General features: G+C 40.4%; 2 long non-coding RNA genes across 4 annotated transcripts in view; both read right to left on the bottom strand.

Moving 5' to 3' along the window:
* The window catches only part of LOC109118449, a 55493-nt gene that overhangs the window by 16812 nt on the left and 19079 nt on the right, over positions 1-19602 (bottom strand). The window lies entirely within an intron of this gene.
* On the bottom strand, positions 2865-15558 carry LOC117284026. Its single transcript, XR_004515099.1, has 2 exons — positions 15453-15558; positions 2865-3376 (listed from the first exon to the last, which is right to left on the bottom strand). It is a non-coding gene; the product is annotated as an uncharacterized LOC117284026 (long non-coding RNA).

Here is a 19602-nt window from a genome sequence, read left to right as displayed (position 1 = left end):
CGTAGGGGAAGAACAAAAAGGGAAAAGAAAAAAATGTGAGAGAATGAAAAGATGAAAATAAAGTGTTTGTAGATGGGGAGGGGAGGAGGGGGTGAAGGGAGGGCAGAGGTAAGGGGAAAAAATGAGAATCAAGACTTGCCATGTAAAGGTACATGATCCCAACAATGAATGTAACTGTACTGTATCCCTAAAATGTACCAATAAACTCAATAAAATTTAAATAAAAAAAAAGAGAAAAGTAGCTGGGTATTGTATTGGTCAGTATTTACTAGAGAAACCAAAAGAATACAAGTTATATATAAGAATTTATAAGATTAGCTTATAATAGCCGCCCTCAGGGTCAGATGAGGAGTCCAGAGGTTCTCTGCAAACAGTGGAGGCCAAAGGATTCACTGAAAGTTCTGGAGCTCACTGTAGTGTCCTGTGGCATCTGTACCAGGAGGCCGATGGGTCTGTGGTGGACGGCTGAAGGGTCTTTGCTGGAAGGCAAAGTCTGGAGCTTCTGGAAGGAACCAAAGAACTCGACCTTCCTCATTTACCCTTTATAACAGTCAGGCAAGGAGCAACTAGGGCAAATCTACCATACCCTAAAGTGTGGAATTGCTGAGCCAATTTGACTAAGCTTCTTTTAGCCAAACTTCTCAAGCTGACACAATCAGTGAACCATCCCAATCCACCCCTTGTCAACTTGGCAACCAGATACAATTTTTTAAGCCAGTCTCCAGATACAAAGATGAGTTCACAGTTATACCTAACATGTTATGACTATCCTGCATACAAACGGAAACACACTAATTCCCTCCCCAGGGTGGAAGGCAAGTTTCTTTGGGTAAAGCTTACTCCTAATGTTTTATACCTTGAACACTATAACAGGATTAATAATCCTTAAGAACCAATATTAAAAGAGAAATAGTACAATTACAGCTCCTGTTTCTGTAGCTGACCACAGGATCACAGCTGGTATTTAGAATCACCTTCTTCTACTACCCATTCTGTATTTCCTTGGCCTTCTGCAAGCACCTCAGCAGGTCTTGGTTCTTTCCCTGGTGGAGTGACCCATACCTTCATCCCTGAAGGTTCTGGACTATTTATAATTTTTTCTGGATTAGGTCGTTGTAGTTTTCCATTGACTTTAATAACAGGGCATGGTAATTCTAAGAGGTGCCCTGAGGAATCCCCTGCATTCCAAGTATATTCTTCCTTTCCTCCACTGTGAAGTAAAAATCCAATTTCTCCTTGATAGTCTGGGTCAATCACCTTTGGTGACACTGTGACTCCCCTTTTAGCTTGTTTCCTCAGAGACATGAGGAGACCAAAATGACCAGGGGAAATCCTAGCTTCCAGTTCAATGGTATCATCATTGTGTTTCCTAGTATAAGCCTTCCCCTCCTGGAACTAAGACTTCTAAGCCAGTAGAACATAAGGTCATGGGAACAGGAAGAAAAAATTTTTCTAGTGGATCACTGGGGGTCATGGTAAGTGGGTACCATTCCCATTTCCACTCCTTGATTCCCAGACCCATGAATCCTGGCTGTGGGAGACACAGTACCATATAGTGGGCGCTGGTTCAAAGCATATACAGCTTTTTGAAGAACTTTGCCCCAGCCTTGTAAGCTACTAACCCCTAACTGGCGCTGTAACTGTGTCTTCAAAAGACCATTCCACCTTTCTATAAATCTAGCCATTTCTGGATGGTGAGGAACATGGTAAGACCAGTGAATTCCATAAGCATGAAACCCAGCCTCACTTCTTTGGCTGTAAAATGTGTTCCTTGGTCAGAAGCAATGCTATGTGGAATTCCATGATGGCGGGTAAGGCATTCTGTGAGTTCACAGATGGTAGTTTTGGCAGAAGCACTACATGCAGGGAAGGCAAATCCATGTCCAGAAATATGTGTCTATGCCAGTGAGGACAAAACTCGGTCCCTTCCACAATGGAAGTGGTCCAATATAATCAACCTGCCACCGGGTCGCAGGTTGATCGCTCCGGGGAACTCCCAGGGTGTCATATGGAGGACTCGGTGTTGGTCTCTGCTGCTGGCATATTGGGCATTCAGCAGCAGCTGTAGCCAGATCAGCCTTGGTGAGTGGGAGTCCATGGTGTTGAGCCCATGTATAACCTCCATCCCTGCCATGGGCAATGACAGGGTTGGCTGCTGAAGGAGATTGGCCACTATCCACAGAACAAGTCATCTTATCCACTTGATTGTTAAACTCTTCTTCTGCAGAGGTCACTTTCTGGTGAGCATTCCAATGGGAAACAAATATTTTACATCCTTTGCCCACATGGAGAGGTCTATCCACCTGTCTCTACCCCAATGACTTTGAGCAAGAACCTTGGAAATGGGAGCAACCTGGCATTGCTGTTGTGTCCTGATAACACTCTCTATAACCAGAGTCACTGGAGGTGATGCGGAGACCCTTGGCCTTGGTACTAAAGACCAAGGATGTCACAAAATGCTGAGACTCAACACTGCCTTAAGAGAACTGCGCATGGAACAGGCCTGGTCAAAGTGTTTGGGGTCTGCTGGGAATATCCTCTGCTCCCTGTGTCTGCTGATACTGGAGGCAGAAGCCAGGGCACAATTCTGGGAGACAGGCTAAATAGGAAGAGAACCCATCAAGATTTAAGAATATGGATTGTTGTGCTCTGTCTCATTTCCCTGCTGAGTTGCCAATCTCTAGATTACTGCTTTGGTACATGTCAATGTCTTAAATATTTTCAAGAATGGATAAATGAATGTACGGGGACCAGACAAAAACGATTACTATGTGAACTTCCCCACCGTCTCCTGCCCCATCCCCTGGGTTTCTGCATGCTTAACTTCTCTTACTGTGATTTTACTTTCTGCCTTTTTAGTTTAGTTCTGCACGGTGAGGGAATTTCTTCCACAGATGAGCAAAAGTGATTTGGACTTTGCGATGGAAAACATGGAGAGAAGGACAGAATTTGAGAAATTAGCCAGGAAGAAGGGAAAGTAGCTTGACTGTGGGGGACTCCATTGGCATTGAAGTGCAATTCCTTCTGCTCTTTGTGAGTCCACCTCCTCTTCCATCCTCCGCTTTGTTCACTCATGAAGATTCCTTCAGCCTTGCCCAGATTTCTTCAGGAGTTGCCCCACCTCCGAGTGTACATTTGAACAGTAATAAATGGGAAGCCCTGGACTAAAGGCTAAAATCACTGAATTAATAGGAATAAGGTAAAGGCATTCTGAGAAGAGAGTTGCTAGAGTTGTGACAGGTGTGGGAAGCACTGCAGCTAGGTGGTGTTAATGTATCCTGATATTCCCCAAAGCCAGTGAATTCCTGGTTGTGTCTCTTGAAAGTAAGGCTGTTCAGATATTCAGATACAATGACCTCTGGGTTTCTGAAGCTTTCTGTGTAAAAGAAATGAAGAAATAAAAGGCATGAATAAATGGTAATGTATCTCATTTTCTTTCATATTCTAGTGTGAGGAATTCCTGACATAGAGAAAAATACAGGTTGTTAGATTTTTTTTTTTCATGAAGAGAGAGAATAATTTTCTACCAGATCACTGGGCCCAGAGAAAGCATACAGCCCAAAGAAACTTTGAGAGTGATCCAAGCCATTGCTGCTGTCTTGAATTACAACCTGGCCCTTCTTTCCAATAAAGGCTATGCCTGGGGAAAGACATATGTTCAACCTTGTAGTTGGACTTTGAAAGGGAAACTGGAATAGCAGAATGGCTAAGGTGAAAAGCTACAACAGGACATTTAAAATATACATATTTTTAAATTCTGTCTTAAAATTATCTGCCAGGAACTTATTAATATCTCCTTCAACCTATTTTCACCCATGCATTAGGTTCTATGGAGAAATTGAACCAATAGATACATAAATATAGAGACAAGGATTTTTCTTTTTGACAAGGATTTATTTTAAGGAATTGGCTCACACAATCATGGGAGTTGGCAAGTCTGTAATTTCCAAGCTGGAGACCCTGGAAAGAGTTGATATTGCAATCTGGAATATAAAGGTGTTTAGAAGAGAAGCGTTCCCTCAAATTAAAAAAAAAGCAAAATCTTCTTTGGTGAACCTCTGTCTTTTCTCTTAAAGCTTTCAACTGATTGCATGAGGCCCACCCATACAGAGGTTAATCTTTTTCACTCAAAGTCTAACTATTTAAATTTTAATCATATGTAGAAATAGAGTAGTATCTAGACTGGTTTTTTACCAAATAACAGGCTTCCATACCCCTGTTAAGTTGACAAAATTGATCATTATGCCCTTTCCTCTTCTAAAGCTCAATATAGTAATAATAGAAACTATAAATAATAGTCTTTTGTGAAGGGGGGAGGGGAAGGGAGGGTGAAGGGAGGGTGGGGACAAGGGGAAAAAATGAGAACCAAGACCTGGCATGTAAAGGTACAAGATCCCAGTAATGAATGTAACTGTATTGTCTACCTAGAATGTACCAATAAATTAAATTTTAAAAAAATAGTCTTTTGGGTACAGACTTAGTAACCCTACAAAAGCAGAGAGTCATATGGCTATTCGGTGGTGGAAAGGTTCAAGAACAGAGGATAATGGAGAATGAATTGAGAAAATAGTTGTGATCCAATTCTGGCTCTTGCTAGAAAGATATGACATGAAGAGGAGGATGTTCTGGCTCTTAAAATGAAATACTGGGGAATATTACTATGTTGAACAGTCAAGGAGTAGACTGAAGTCATCATTTGGGTTTATAAGCATCTAGTATCCCTTAGACCCATTGTTTGTGGGCATTTCCTCCTACCTAAATTGCTCTTCTAGCCTGCTTGCTATGCATGCAAAACTCCTCTTTGGGAATGAGGAAAATGAAGTACAGGTATGGTGAAGAGTGGATCTTATCGGTGAAGGTGGGGATAGAAGATTCCCATAGTAAAGGACAGTCGTGGAGGAACTCCTGTAATCAAAGTCCTGTCCCTATGAGCCTGACACACTGTGTCTTCATCAGAGTAGACCCTAGAAATGTGGGTTAAGCTTCATTTCTGACAGCCGAGCCTCAAATCCTGTGCCCTTGAGATAATAATAATATCCTTCGGTATCCTTTGCCAAATAGTAGTTCCGCTTAAACAGAATTCATCTTGTTTGTTACTAGGAATCTTGTCTTATTCAAGATAAAAATATACATATTATTTATTTATCTACAAATACTCAAATATGACTTTATAGGGAAGAAGGTAATAAAATCCCGTGAAGTTATAAGCATGAATTACTTATCTGAAAATATGTTCCTCATGGTTTTCAATTTGTCTTTCCCCTGAAAAGATCAACTTCTTAAGATACTTGGCTTTTAAAAGTATAAGGAAGGCTTGAATAATTTTTGGATAAGAAAGTGAAGCACAGGACTTTATAAGTAAAATTAAGAAGTCTATTCCTCTAAGTCAAGGCTAATTCTATTAAATTTCACAGTGCCTTTCAATGACTTTCTTTAAATTACATTGGCTATAATTCTTTTCCTAATGTGGTTTACAGCAAAAATAAAAATTTTAAATGTAGCAATATCAAAAAGAGAGAAAGGGTAAGGCCTTCTGACCCACATTGGCTCATCTTTCATCAGTCTTGTGTCAGAGATGTACAGACATCCTTGGCTAGACTTTTAGAATCAGAGTTGGATGAATGGGAAGATAGGCACTGAGATGGTTAAAACTGCCCCTCAAAGCCAGAGATTATTCATTGAGAAAGAGACATATTGTTTCAGACAGTCCTGAGTTCCACCAGCCTAGCTATTTGCAAGGCACCACTGGCCAGGAAGAAAGTTAAGAGGGTCCATGTGGCTCTGCCACCTCCTTAACCACAGGACTGGCCAAGATAATGTGGGCAAGGCAGGTCTGGGACACCCCACTAAATGTGCCTGTGCCCTGCCTTCACCTCTTCCAGTATTTGCAAGTGTGTTAGGAGTGAACACTGAGTCCGCACTGCTCATAAACCATAGAGGGGAAGGAATTTTGACCCTGCTCTCCATCAGAAAAGCACACAATCAACTTCCTTCTGCTCCTTTACACCCTCCTCGCAGGAGGAGGAGGACTTAGCTACTCATTGAGTGCCTCTTTTGCATTCCTTCCCTGCTGCCAGCCAGTCCTACACCTGCACTTCTCTACTTCAGTTACAGGGCTTGTTCTTGTTGTAGAGACTTACACTGTATATGTGTGCCAGTGACTGGGTGGGTAGATATTGGGTGGGTAGATATATCTTTTAGAAAAAGAGGATTTCGGGAAACTACCACAAATCAAAAGCTGTTTTAAGATATAGGAGATATATATCAGATATATCTGATTTCTTAATTCATCTGAACTTTGGAAGAACATACACAATGACAGGAAGAGAAAAGGCCAGAATAACCCCCCTCGGCAATGGATCATGTTGGCTAATTTCATATTCCTTAACCCGTGCTGTTCTGACTACTCAAAAATAGACCATGTGACATACTGTAGCACGCCAGGGTTTGTGAAATGGAAGAGAATCTGATTTCTTTCATATAGATGATGAGAGGAATGTAGTATTAGTCTTCAGTGGCCAGAAAAATTTCAGTCATAGAACTTGACTTCCTATATATATCATCAAGCCTAAAACATTATTAGAAAACTGCCAATCAGCTACATTCAGAAGATATAGGGATTGTAGACAATGAAGGCTCTGCCCATTAGCAGGTTGTTGATTCCCTTTCTTTCAGAAGAAAGAAGAAAGGAATAGAGTCTAAGCCTTTTCTAGATAAACATGGAAATGTCAAAGGAGGAATTTCCATTTACAAAGTTTAGTATGATCATTTTCATTAGAAGCTCATGTTTACTAGTGGGAAAATGTGAAGAGGATGAAACTGGAGGCAGATTGCTGCCCTTGTGGGGAAAGAATAGTTAACTGCCAAAAATGGAAACCAGTCACGGATCTGGGCAGTGGGCCAATGGGAAAAATGGAAAGCAAAATAAATCTGTTGTAATTTAATCCTTGGATTTAAGGCGTGGTTAGATTACCATTTATAGTTAACACTCAGTACAGTGTTACCTGAATTACCCAGTTTGATGTACAGAAGTGGCCCTGAGATTTAGCAGCAGAAGACCTGTTTAGTGGAGAGAAAGACCCTGAGTCAGCAAATCCGCTGTCCTCCATCAGAATGTCTGGTTTTCACTGCTGCAGTGGTGAAAGTACAGCACTATAAGAGGTGTTTTATGACTCCTAGTTGAAGCTTTTTTTTTCCCCTTTCATACACTTAATATGGAGGTTTGTGTAGACATCAATTTTGTCACAAAAATATACTTTGAGTAGAAGTGCAGCCTATAAAATAGAGGTAATCTTCACACTGTAATTGCAATTTAAGCACTAAGGAAGGGTATTTCTTGTTTCTCTTTTATTTCCAAAGTTCCCAATCTCCAGAAGGAAGCTCATCTGAATACCCACTTTGTTTGGACTTCATATGGAAATAGCTCTGACCCCTTAATTATTCTACAAATAATAAAATTGTGCATGGAGGAGAGGAAAAGAAAGGAGAATAGCCCAGAAACTTCTACATGGGAACCTTTCTTTTGAGCTAATAACCTGATTCAACTAGCTGCAAGCCCCATAATTATGATTAATTAATCAAAATACAGAAAGTTTCTATCATATTCTGGTGGGAAAAAAGTAGATGATGTCTAAAGAGAAAAATATAACATTTATTTCTTTACTTTCAGTGAACTCGAAATTTGAGAATGTGTGAGACTGAAATAAGGTGAACACATGACTTTTAACAGTTCCTGGACTGTTATATTACAATTAGTGCTTTTCCTCTTGATCTTCAACTTGGGTTAAGAACTACAAGTTCAAAGAGATGTTTGCTTTGCACTTCTAATGGGTTCAAAGTGTAAGCCAGTCTAAGTGTGCTGGCTATAAAGTGCCTTGGTAGTGGCAGTGTTTTCAGCTGCGACAGCAAAATTTCTTTGTCTTTGTTGCTTACCAAATTTGAGGATTTGTTCAAATGATACTTTCAAAATTCAGTAGACCAGCAATAATGCAGTGGCATTTAACCCGATACTCAGGCACAGTCTTCACCCATCACCAGGCTCTGTGTGCATAGTTACACACTCATAGAAGGCCTTTTCATTCGTTTCTCTGCCTGTTCAACTGAAAACTACTACTAATGCTCTTTTCTTGTTCACACATGTCTTAACTACACATTTCCTAGCTCTTAATAACTACTGTTTCCAGCCAGAGCACTTAGTTAATAGTTTTTCAAATTCGTATTAAGACTGATTAAGTTGGATTGGGAAACCAAGCCCAGTATGTATTTAAAAACCAAACTACCTCATGCTTAGCTGTGGTTGTGAGTTCTCAGCTCAGTGCCTGCCCCACTGTCACTCATTAAATACTTCTAGATGCATGAATGGAGATATGAATGAAATCACTAGCATCACATGTTTCTAAATGGGCAGCAGGATGGGACAATCCAAAAATAAAAGCACAAGCATCTAGGGCTGGCGATTTAGCTCAGCGGCTCCACTGCCTGCTTCACAAGGACCCAACTTTGATCCCCAGAATTAAAACAAACAAACAAAAACATAAACTTCTACTGGCTTCTATTTTTGCCTCAAATTTTTTTTTCTTGAAAACTTGAACACTCTCAACTACAATTTGAAATATAACAATTGGTCCTTGCCACATCTCTTTTGATCTGGGTTGTTAGATTTTACTGATTTGATTAGAATAGATTTTATGTCTTCTTGGGAAATACTGACATGGGTTTTCCCTGCTGAGCCTGTAACCTTACCTTGAAGAACTCATCTGTTCCTTCAAGGCTGAATTGATGACTGTCACCCACAGGACCCTCATTCTGGATGTTCTTAGAAAAAAGGCAGGCTTTTTGTGTTTTATTTTTAACAGAGATATAAAGAAGGTAAAGTAAACCTTCTGTGAATATTTCTTCCATTTAAACATTGTTGGAGTAGAAGGAAAATAACGGAAATATGTACAGACATTTCTTCTCTGCATTTTGTCAGGGACTTTTTGTGTAATTCCTGCCTCAAAGAAGGGGTATATCAGCAAAGGGCAGGAAAAAAGGCATGTTTCTCCTGGCATTTGAGTTTTAAAAGGGCACAAGAAAATATGTGAGGGAGAATAGCTAAATAAAAACAGGGGCTTCCTAGGTTGGAGGAGAAGGCAGTGGTGAGGGGAAATGACACACAGGAGCTGGTGGTTCTATAGCTCCTTGGTCTAAGCCTGGACTGAGTGGCACTGGAAGGTGCGGTAAAGGAGCTAAATCTCACCAAGGGTCAGCAGAAGAGGAGACCAGTGCCTTGTTTCCCAGGTGGCAGCTCAAAGAGGGGAAAACCTCAGGGAAGAAATGACCTTGCTGGGTCTCATGGATGAGCTTCTGTGGTGGGTGCAGCAGCCTGACGTCCAAGGGCCTGAACTCAGCCTAGATCATGTTTGAGATCCACTCAACCCAAGATGGGAGGAAGAGAAGACACACAGTGAAGACTCTCATGGGATGAGCGGTGTCCCTGCACAGGGTAAGTGAGAACAGGACTCTGAGGTTCAGAGAGACCTTCCACAAACCTCCAGCTCCAATGGATGGATTCCAACCAACCCTGCAGTTTAGACCTCGTTATAGGAGTGTAGGCCATACCATCTGAATGTGCCTGATCTCAGAAGCTAAGCAGGGTCAGGACTGGTTAGTACTTGGATGGGAGGCATAGTTACAAGAAAAAGCTTGGGAGGATCCTGAAACTGACTGAGTTTTTTCCCTGTCATCCTAGGAGAAAGTGGGTTTACAAAGAGATTATGTTTTCTTGTAGAAAAATAAAGCTATTTCTTATACACTTGAGTTTGTATGCTGAGATTTGAACCCATTACATTTAAGAAAATAATAACAATGGTTAACTTTATGTGCATGTGGGGGATGAGGGTTGCCAGGGATCAAACCCAAAGCCTCTGCATATGAAGCAAAAGCTCTACTACCAACATCTTCAGCACTGGGTAATGTGTCTTGAAGACTCATCCTATTCTGCACATAGCATTATTTTCACTGCTTTACGCATATCTACTCATTTAGAAAGAAGCTTCTTGTTTATGTGACTTCCACAATGTCCTTTATAAAAATGATTTAGATATATAATAATATATCTTTAACAAAAACACTTCTATTAGTCAAACCCCGCTCACTTAAAAAACCTTTTTAAAGTGATGCATAATTTTAACCATTCGAGATAGTAGAGAGTAGTAAAAAGAATCCTCCTGAATAATTATCAACTATAGACAATCATGTTTCATATTTTGAACCAAATTCTAGACATCATATCATCTGTACATTTTCAGTACATTTCTTATAAAGGCTTAATTTAAAAATTATCTAATGTTCAAAGTCCCCAGTTGTTTCAATAATTTTTTTGAAGTATAAGAAATAAAATTGTATATATCTAAGGTGTTCAACACAAGGATTTAATTTGTATATGTGTTGTGAAATCATTACCACAATCAAGATAATTAGCGTATCACTTTATATAGCTATCTTTTTAAAAATTTGAAGTATACAAACAGGATCAGTGACTATAGTCACCATAATTATAGTCACAGTGTTATATGTTGTATTGCTAGAGCTTATTCATCTTATACCTAAAATTTTGCATCCTTAGACCAACATCTCTCTTTTCTTCCTCCTCCCACAGCTCCTGGCTACTACTACTCTCCTCTGCTTCTGTTTGACTTTTTTACATTTCATGTTTAAGGATAACCATACAATATTTGTCCTTCTATGTCTGACTTATATCATCTAGCATAATGTCCTTTAGGTTCACCCATATTGTCACAAATGGCACGATATCCTTCTTTATGGCTGAGTAATATTCTACTGCATATGAATATCACATTTCCTTATCCATTCATCCATAGACGGATCCTGAGATTGTTCCCATGTCTTGGCTGTTGTAAATAATACTGCATTAACGTGCAGATACAGAGATTTTTTAATACTGATTTCATATTTTTTGGATACATATACAAGGGTGAGATTGCTGGCTTATACCATAGTTCTGCATTTAATTTTTTGAGTATTTCCATGCTGTTTTCCATAAGTGTTATATCCCTCTGTGCTCAGTAGAAGGGTTTCCTTCTGTCCACATCTTTTCTAACACTTATTATCTTAACACTTAACATCTTATTGTGATTATGATTTGCACTTCTCTAATACTGATCACCTTTACATATACCTGTTGCCTTTTAATACATCTTATTTAGAAAAATGTTTTTTGCCCATTTTCAAATTGGATTATTTGCCGGGTGTGGTGGTGCATGCCTGTAATCCCAGCACTCAGGAGGCTGAGGCAGGAGGATCGCTGTGAGTTTGAGACCAGCCTGGGCTACATAGTGAGTTCAGGTCAGACTCAACTACATAGTGAGACCCTGTCTCAAAAAAAAAAATAAAATAAATTAAAAATAAATAAATAAATAAATTGGATTATTTGATGATGGCTATTGGGTTTATAGAAGTACCTTATAAAATTTTGAACATCAGCTCCTCACTAGATAATAGAATTTGTAAATGTTTTTTCCCATTCTATATGTTGCCCTCTCATTTTGTTGATATATTCCCACCCAAGCATTTTTTGGTTGTTGCTTGTGCCTTATTGTCATTTCTCAAGAAACCACTGCTGAGACCACTGTCAAGGATTTTTTCTGTTATTTTTTATAGGCATTTATTAGTTTTTGTTCTTACATTTTTAGGTCTTTATTCCATTTTTGAATTATCACATGGATTTTTTAACAGTTGTTTATTCAAGTCTAGATCCAAACAAGGCCCCCACATTGTATTTGATAGATATGTTATTTGTATCTCTTTTATTGTTGTTTCCCCTTCTTTTTAACTTCATCCTTGTGTTTTATTTGGAAATTCTAGCTCATCTGTCATGTAGATTTTTCTACATTCTGGGAATTGCTAATCTTTAGCACACTGTCTACCATATTCTCCAGGCCACTATTGATTTCTATAGTTACTGCTAACATCTAGCCTCATTTTGACAATCTTTTTCCACCCTTTCAGATATACATCCCAAGCCCTTCCTAAAAACTAAACCAGTATATTATAAAGGTTGGGTGGGGTGAAGAAGTCATCTGTACTTTTAATGACTCTAAAGCTTTCCTCTGTGAAATCTAAATCTCATGGGTCCTACTGAGCAAGCACACCCTCCTTCCACCCCACACTGTACTCTGCCCAGACACTCACTTACAGATGACTCACCACTTGTCTCAAGAATCTTTATTTAAACCAAGATAAGCATTAATACACAGGAGGTATTAATTGGTCTTGGCTTCTGTGTCCTACTCCTGTGTTTCTAATTCTTTTGTTTACCAGACAATGTCTGGTGCCCTGGGATTCACACTATGCTGATCTGTTCCCCATTCGCCGTGGGAATGAGGTTATCCCTCAGAGAATAGCCTTCCATCTGATTAGGTGCATTGAATGGCTGATTTATTTCCATTCAGGCCTCCATAAAGAAGACAGACCAGTGGATCGGCCCCTGGGAGAAGGTGGGCCTGGTACTAGACGGCATTTGATATACTCACAGCTGAGAACCCTTGAAAACAAAGAGGAGGGGAGGGAGGTGTCGTGTACTCAGAGCAGGTAGTTGTGGTTCAATGTCAGATAAGCCATCTCCAAGCCGGTATTGTTATAGCTTGTGCATCTGAACACTGAAAGGAACTATTATTTTAGTCTGGGCCTTTTTCTCATTTGACTTTTTATGATTAGGTTTTTTCGATTTTTACTGGTACGTTTGCAGCACATAGTTAAAACATTCCTGTGGAGAGTTGGTACATATACATAACACATTTTAATTCTTTTCACATCCTCTTCCCCTTTTCTCCATCCCCTCTCTCTCCTCTCTCCCTACATCTCTGGGACAGCTTTGGCATTTTCATGATAGTAACATTGACTTATAATTACTTGGCCTCAAAACTGTCATCTCTAATGCTCTTTAAAACTTTTTCAAACCCTATTATGTAAGGCACATATATATAAATGCTAGTTAGCTAAATACATCGTTAGGCTGACTTTGCTATAAGTATCTCCCAGTCACATATAGCTTTAAATCTATCTTGCTGAAGAGTACAGTTATTTTTATTGCATGTGAATGCTAGTTTATAACAAATGAATTTTGAACTAGAAGAAAGCTTGGAGAAATGAAAACCCGCGCTTTATTACTGGAAAAGGCACATTTTGTATTTGAATGTCAGCTTTCGAAGGGAAATTCTGATGTACTCGGAAGTAGAAACTGATAAGCATTGCTGGATCTATTATCTAGACAGGAAAATCCGAAGACTGTCACTCAGCCAGAACCCTCATGAGAAGGTGAGCTTTGCTATACCACTGAAAATAAGCATGTCCTCATGCCTTAAGGGTTTGAGGGGAATTGAAAGTAGGCAGCTTGGGAGAAAGGACATAAATACTATTTTATAAACTCTGCAGTTTAAAGCCTGCTGTATCTTACATTTTTCTCATTTTAACTTCATCACAACCTTGTGGCATGTGATATTATGGCCATTTTTAAAGAGAAATGAGGTGCGGGAAGATTAAGAGACTTGCTCCAAATCACACAGCCAACATGCAGCATAACAGGATTTAAACTAGGTCTTCTGATGCCACTGGCAAGCAGAAGGCCTTTGCCAACATGCTTCATGGTATCGACCTCCCCATGCCCTTCCCACTGAGCTCTGAGCTGCCTTTTCTGGTTACTTAGGACAAGAAGTGGCTTTTTCTCCAGATTTCTCTCGGATGGGCTCCCTGATCGCTACCTCATACTATCCAATAACCGCAGGATGTCTTTGGGTCAGTCGCTTCTCTTCACTAGGCTTCATTTGCTTTTTTAATCCTTTAGGTTTCTGCTACTTCTTAAGCATTCTACATTTTTATTAAAAGTTAAACTTTAAGAAAAGGTAAGGAAAATAAAAGCTTACATTTATGGAGCAATATTAGCAATCAAGTGCTACACTGAATCTTCTTCATACGTTATTGCTAACTCAACACAGCCTTGCAGTATTTATTTTATAGTAAGACTTCAGAGTCTCAGAGAAGCTAAGCAGTTCTCCCGAAGTCTGCATGCCCCATCCTCTCTCCTGAACCAAACAACAGCCTCCTAAATGACCTCCTTGCTTCCCACTACCGAAGCACTATTGTATTCTTCATACATCACTCAGAATAATCCTCTTAAAATTTTTTCATCAGATCTGACAGCTTCCTATCCCACAGAGCTCACTAAAGCTCAGGTGCCCACTGCGTTTCCCCTTAGCACTTTGTGATGGTCAGACCAATGTCCTGCCAAAATGTCCTTGTTCTCCCTGAAATCTGTGAAGTTGTTACTTTGTAAAGCAGAAGTGATCTGAGTAAGGATAGTCAGGTGAGGAGACTGTCTTGGATTATCTGGGTGGGCCCCATGTAATCACAGATGTCCTTACAAGGAGAAGAAGAGGACGCCGCAGAGGTTTGGAGAAGCTACACTGCTGGCTCTGCAGATGGAGGATGGGGTCAAAGCTAGAGAATGGAGGCAGCTCTAGAAGTCAGAAAAGGACAGGAAATGGGTTCTCCCTACGGTCTGGAGGGAGGGTGGCCGTGCTGATACCTTCAGCTCAGCCCAGTAAAACCCATTTTGGACTCCCACATAATTATCATCTGTTATTTTAAGTCACTAAGTTTCCAATCATTTGTTATTGCAGCAAAGGGAACTCATACTCCGTCGTTACCCTGATATGTCTCAAGCACAATGAAGAGGTGGCTTGGGGCCTTGGCATTTGCTGTTCTCCTTTCCCGCAGTGCTCTGCTCTAGATTTTAACAAGATTGCCGCATCTGAGATACCCTGTCTGCCAGTCACTGTTTTGTCACACACCTTATTTTCTTCATAGTTACCTTGTTGATTGTTTTCTTCTTGTCTCACACAACAGGAAGCATAACTCCATGGGAGGATTTTATCTGTCGTTCCCCCTACATAATGGATGTCTAGGGCACTGTCTATCACAGTGCCCCTCTGACTCAGGGCACACAGGTGGGAAGTGGTTTTGCAGTATAAGATCTGCAGGAGTAAAATCTGTGCACAAATTTGGGTCAGTCTACCTGTGAACACTGACAAGATGGGCCCGTCCCTAAGCCACCCCCCTTCCCTCTGCACGCATTTCTCCTGGGACTTCTCCTTCAGAGAAACATCTCATTAGGCCTTTCTCCTCACTGATGGCACGGTGTCAGTCAGCACAGAGGGCTTCCAGGAGCAGAAGAAAATGATTCATTCCAGCGGTCTTTGTTAACTACAGCACTGAACATCTTCACTATGGATAGGACTCATTCACTGTATATGCAGTAAGTTCAATATTTACATCATTTTTGTAATGAGGAAACTTGAATATTCATTTGTCTCTGTCTTAGTTACTTTCCTTATTGCTGGGATAAAATATGCAGCACTTTCTAATAAAAAGAGGAGAGGATTATTTTGACTCACAGCTTGTAAGTTTCAGTCCATGGTCCACTGGGCCCTAGGCAGGACAGCATGCACAGGGCCATGGCGGAGGAACAGCTGCTGTTGGTGTGGAATCCAGGAAGCAGTGAAAGTCAAGGGAGGAGTTGGGAAGGGAGATATAACCTTCCCAGTCATTCTATCAGTGATTTTCCTCTTCCAACCAGGCCCCACCTCCTTGCAGCAAGTCAAGCATAAATAATCAATGGCTTTCTGAAAGACCCACCTCTGAGTGCATGAGGCTTTACCGAGACATCTAGATATGAGCTATAATATTCCACCCTTGGCCCCTGAAAGACCCATGCACATCCCTCTATGCTTATGCACAATGCACTTATTCCATCTCTAAGAGTTGGCAAACTCCTAACAGCTTCTGCATTACTGAAAAATACAAGTCCAAAGTCTCCTCTGAGACTTAAGGTGAACTCTTTTTTTTTTCTTTTTCTGAGCAAGCTTGTGTAACCTTTTATGAAAGCAGGAAAATATACTCTTCTGCCCACCATGGGGATAAATACAAACAGACAAATCTATTCTCCCTGTTTCTGTCTCTAGGCAAGAATGGTGACAGTGAAGTTGATTTCTTATTTCAACAAACAAGTATCCAGGCAATTGAGAGCCAGTTCTAACTTCTTGGTTCTCCAAACAAGCCAAAATAACTATAAAGAGGCCTTTCATTGTATCTCCGTGAGATTTTTTCGTTTTAAAAAATGAGTACATATTTGTAATACATAATGATCACATTCATAATGGAGTATTTGTACATGTACAAAACACATCTTAACTTTTTGTTCCTTCCCCTCCCCTCCCTTCACCTCTTCCACCCTTCCCCATTTGCAAAAGCTCTATTCCCTTTTTTCCTTTTTTCCTCATTAAATCACTTTCCCTTCCTTCCCTCCCATCTCCCCCATCTCTTGTTTCCCTTCCCATTTGAAAAAGTTATTCTTACTTCCTAATATCTATCTTTTATTTTGCTCCCTATTTATACCTGTAGTTTTCACATAAGAGAAACAATACAGTATTTAAACTTGTATGTCTGATTTATTTCACTTAAAATTATGGTCTCAAGGTGCATTGCTAGTCATTTGAGAAATGCAAATTGAAACAATACTGATAATCTATTTCACTCCAGAAAGAATGGCTACAATCAAGAAATCAGTCAATAACAAATGCTGGTGAAGCTTTAGGAGTTGGGAGAAATCTTCCTTTATTGTATATAGAAGGATAAATTGGTATAACTGCTATGGAAATCAGTATGGAGATTCCTAAAACAACTAAAACTATATTTCATTTCACCTAGCTATTCCCCATGTAGATATCTTGCCAAAAGAGTTAAAATGATCCTACTACAGTGATAAGTGCATATCAATATTTCTAGTAGCACAATTTATAATAGCTAAATTCTGGAAACAGCCCAAATACCTATCAAGAGATGAATGAATAAAGTACATGTGATATTTATATACACAATGGAGTACTGCTCTGCCATAGGAAGTATAAACTTGAGGCATTTTTTAGGTAAAAGGCAAAGTCTTAGTTATGAGCCCCTGAAAAAATTAAGAAGAAAGTAAACATCACCAATGTACAATGGCACAGGATAAATATTCCCGTTCCAAAGAGGAATAGATGGATAGAAATCAGTGGAACCAGGGCAAGACTGAAACCCAGCAAGGTAAACATTAAATTTGGTAGTTCTGCCTCCAGTGCCTGGGGCAAGTTGTGGAGAGATGTGAACTCCAAAGGACTTCGGCAGTCCTGCCCTGAAAGCATTACCAGTGGTTTTAGCACTTGTGTCTTTTCTCTTGGCCTAGTTTTGCTCAGTCCCTGCAGCTTTCCTCAGCAGGTGTTCCACTTTCTGGCTTCTGCAGCTCCCTAGGATCTCCACCCTACTTTCAGCTTCCCTCTCACAGCGTTATGCACTGCTGTCTCAGGGGCATACTACTTGGCCTCCAAGGCCTTCTTCTGAAATCTGGGTAAAAACTCCTTGACCCTACAATTCTTTTTTTAAAAAATTTTATTGGGACATTTTTACATGTATAACATTCCATGATATATCATGCTTCTTTTTTTCCGATTCCCCAACTTATTAACAAAAGCTTTGTTTCCATTTTTCCCCTATTGTTTTTCTTGTCCCTTTCTTCCTTTCCCCCTCTCCCTCTCTTGTTCCCCTTCCATTCTGTATACCTGTAAAACCAGCACCATGTGGATGATGCCAACATCTGCCACCAGCTCAAGCAGCAGCCAGGCTCCCTTGAATCAGGGCTGCAGAAGCCTCTGAATCCCTGAATGGCTGAGCACCATGAAAATATTGCCAGGAAGCCAATTTTTTAGGTGGCCTTTGTTGAGCAGGGTGCTCTGGGGCTCTCTTCTCAAAGCAGTCTTTAAGTTTTCCACCCTTGAGTTTGCAAAGAATAGGATCTTTCCAGATTCCTGCCATGCATTCAAGGCATTCTTTGTATTGTCCTGATCTAAAGTACAGGGCTTTCTTTTAATGCTAATCTTTTTACAAACCAAATTCTCCTCTGCTCCAACTTTTCTGGTCCCAACTTTACTGAAACTTCTTTTCTGGCCAAACTCAAAACAAATCATTCAGCTGTGCCATTTGCTCTTAACTCTCAATGTAGACTGGCTAAAAATCCTCTGAAAACATCCATGCTAGCCTGAATGCTGAACTTCCTTGGAATTTCCTCTACCAAATGAATCCCTCTATTACCCTAAACCTCAGTTTCCCCCAGTCTCAGAACATGAGCAAAATGTAGACAAAATTTCTGCCAGAGCGTAACACACATGGTCTAGAGTGCAACTGCCAATGGAATCTTTGTTCCTAACTGAAATCTCCTTAGCCTATTTTTTTTCCATCAGCACTTCTATCATCTAGCATCTGGTCTTCTGAGCTCTAACCAGAATTTCCCATTAAGCTAAGCTTACAGCATTCTAAAAGATGCTTCTCTAGCTGGCATCTCCAAACCTTTCCAAACTCCTCCCTCCAATCTGTTCCAACGGTTTCTGAGTCACGTGGTCAGATACAGTCATAGCAACAACTCTACTTCTTTGGTACCAAAATGTGTCTTACTTTTCGCATTGCTGAGACCGAATACCTAACATCTACAAATTAAAGGAGGAGAGGTTTATTTGGGCTCATAGTTGTAGAGGTTTCAGTCCACAGCCCACTAGCTCCAAGGCAGGGTGGCATGGCACAGGGGCACGCCAGAGGAAGACCTGCTCTTACATGGCATCCAGGAAGCAGAGACTTAAGGAAGGAGCTAGGAAGGGAGATATAACCTTCCAAGTCATGGTCCCGGTGATCTGCCCCTTCCAACCAGCAAGTCAGGTATAACCTCCCCCCCATAATCTAATCATCTTCCAAAAGCTCCACCTCTGATCACATAAAGCTTTAGGGGACATCTACATAGAAATCATAACAAGCTCCTTTCCAAGAGACCTGATACAAATGAAAAAAAAAAAAAACTCAAGCAATTCCTTATAAACAGACAACCCTGCTGTCTTATGTATACATGGGTCACAGTATTCCTACCACACATTTACGAAGGGTATCATGGTTCTCCTGGAACATGCCTTTGGAGGTGCACCTGGAAAACTGGGAAGTTAAGTGTTCAGTGAATCTTCCTAGAGAACTAGAACACACCAATGGGATGTTGTGTGGGTTGTTCTGAAGGTCCCAAACCCAGCACCTCAGTGGCTCATCTAAGTGAAGCTGGGAGAAGATGGGATGGGCACAGGCAACCAGGCTGTCACTCTCATTGCCAGTTTTGCAAGGGGTGCTATCTCTTTCTCAGCCTCTCCATCTGTAGTCCCACTTTGGGTTATGTCTGTCCGTCAAGCAGTTGCTGAGCCAAGGGATGTAGTACTGATTGGCCAAGACTTATACCCACTCCCAAATTTAGGGTTAGAATCAACTACATGAATTTCTTCAAAGAGAGTTGGAGACACTCTTTTTTCCTTTCCTTTTTCTTTCTTTCTTTACTCCTTCCCTCCCTCCCATTATCCTCTCCTTTTGAGCCCTGGCTGGCTTTGAACTCATGATAATCCCCTTCCTTTAGCCTTTGGAGTGTGAAGATTACATCTCTGTGCCACCACCATCATACTTTGCAAGAGATTTTTTTTTTTTTTTTTTTTT

This window comes from Fukomys damarensis, unplaced genomic scaffold, assembly GCF_012274545.1.
Source record: "Fukomys damarensis isolate Sample0158 unplaced genomic scaffold, DMR_v1.0_HiC HiC_scaffold_33, whole genome shotgun sequence".
Lineage (NCBI taxonomy): Eukaryota > Metazoa > Chordata > Mammalia > Rodentia > Bathyergidae > Fukomys > Fukomys damarensis.
This window is presented reverse-complemented; position numbering and strand designations above follow the sequence as displayed.